Here is a 2,604-nt window from a genome sequence, read left to right on the forward strand (position 1 = left end):
TTTCCATGATTCAACTAGCCCTTTTTGCATAAATAGCACAATTTATGAAAGTGATTAACCATCCCCGTGGCCAATCCTTGTCAAGCATATTCACACCAAATGATTATAACATTATACTCAAACACATATAAGCCATTTTCGCATGGCTATCCAAAATTTATACAAGTCCAAAGGGTCCACGACCCACAACAAACGGGTAGTCCTATACATGCCATTTCGAAGTTCAACCAAAATTGTACCAAAAGGGGGGGCTTTGATAGTGTGGGCGACTTTGACTTCAAGATCCCGAGTCCGATAGCTGGAGAACCAAATCTATAAAACAGAGGAGCAATGAAACGGAGTAAGCAATTTATGCTTAGTAAGTTTTGAGCAAGGAATTCCAGCACAACAAAAGTATAGCATTCATATAGCTAAACGGATAATTTCATATGCACAAATTTACGATATCGTACTTGCTTCACATTATCAACCCTTATGTACATACACAAAAGATCAACTCAGCCAAAGGCCGGTAGCTCGTTTATCAACTGAGCGAATACTTATTTGTAAGGGCTCAACTAAATTCAAGCACATACGAAACATACCTCAATGTTGGGATGTTTCGAGAGTATTAACTGGAATTTTACAGCAAGTTCATTCATTCCCAAATCACGTACCTTCGGAATTTAACCGGATATAGCTCCTCGTTCAAATGCCTTCGGGACATAGCCCGGTTATAGTAATTCGCACAAATGCCTTCGGGACTTAACCCGGATTTAGTAACTCGCACAAATGCCTTCGGGCTTAGCCCGGAATTAGTATCTCGCACAAATGCCTTCGGGCTTAGCCCGGAATTAGTATCTCGCACAAATGCCTTCGGGCTTATCCCGGAATTAGTATCTCGCACAAATGCCTTCGGATCTTAGTCCGGATATTGTCACTTAGCACAAGCCTTCGGGACTTAGCCCGGACATCATTCAAATAACCATGCACATTTAACAATAAATCATGGCCCATTCGTATTTCATTTTCGTTAGCAAAACTCAAACACAAGACATTTATCATTCTTGCAAATTCGGCTCAATAGCCACACAAAGAGCATGATTTTAATTTGCTTAAAACATGATCTAACCACATCATAATTTAAGCTCTCTTACTCAAGAACTTACCTCGGGTGTTGTCGAACGATTCCGATAGCTATTCGACCACTTTTTCCTTCCCTTTATCGGATTTAGTTCCCCTTTGCTCTTGAGCTTAATTAAACAAATAAATTGATTTAATCATTTGAGCATCGAAAAGAGGAACACAAGGCACTTAGCCCATATTTATACATTAGACATTAAAGTCACATATGTACGGAATCATGAATCAAACTCAACATTTTAGCTAATTTTTCCCCCTTGGCCGAATATGCATGTCTATTTTGGGGCCGATTTCAACACTTAATACATTCTACAAGTATGGTCACTTGTATTGACTAAACACCCTTTTGTTTCAAGTTCAAAACTTGGCTAATACACACATATACACACTAGTAAAGCATCCTCTCCCTTTCCATCAATTTAACACATGCATTGCTCATTAACATGCAAAAGTTATATTCGGCCTTAGCACACAACTTGCTAGCCGATTCTTCTCCATTTAGCAACCAATGCACATATGTGCTCACTCAAAAATGCTAAAAAGGAGGTTCAAGAATCATCAAGCCACCATCATATGCATCATTAACAGGCTTCATATTTAGCATGCAATGGCATTAACACAAACTCCACCTAGGCCGAATCTTAACTCATCCTCATGCCTCATCACCACAACATCAAACATCAACCAAGAATGATGCATCCATGGCCGAGTGTCATTTCCATCACATAGCAAGATTTAGACCATGGGCTAGGTAGAACTCAAGCTAACAACTAAAACATGCATGCATCTCATGGAACATCATCAAACATACCTTAGCCTAGCTACATGCATGGCCGAACCTCTTCAACCTTTCTTCTTCCTTCCTCCTTAAAATTTTTGGCCAAGGATGAACCAAAGGATGAGCATTTTTTTTTTCTTTGTTTTTTTCTTTCTAGTTTCGGCTAAATGAAGATGAGAAAGGATGAACAAAAATTTTCTCCTTTCTTTTCTTTAGCTCACGGCAATGGGGGGGGGAAACAACTACACACATTTTTTTTTTGTATTCATCATACTCCTTTTCATTATTTTATGCCCATGCCCCTTATTTTATTTTTTTCCTACATACCTCACTAGGCCAACATGTTCCCAACATGTTTCCACCCATAGCATGGCCAACCACTAGCTCAAATTTTGGGTAATTTGACATGCAAACCCATCATTTACACAACATGCATTAATAGACCATTTTAAATTAGCCTGTCATATTTTCACCATGTCTCATATCAATCCCTATTTAATAATTTCTCATGCAATTGGCAAAATTGGAGAATGAAACTTCCACATACTCATGTACACACATAATAAGCATAGAATATGGAAATCAATTATTTTTATGACTCGGTTTTGTGGTCCCGAAACCACTTCCCGACTAGGGTCAATTTTGGGCTGTCACATTGTCACTCCACTAGGTCTTGCACATTGAATCTTATTCTTCTCATCAAG

The sequence above is a fragment of the Gossypium hirsutum genome, chromosome A06, assembly GCF_007990345.1.
Source record: "Gossypium hirsutum isolate 1008001.06 chromosome A06, Gossypium_hirsutum_v2.1, whole genome shotgun sequence".
In the NCBI taxonomy this organism is placed as follows: Eukaryota; Viridiplantae; Streptophyta; class Magnoliopsida; order Malvales; family Malvaceae; genus Gossypium; species Gossypium hirsutum.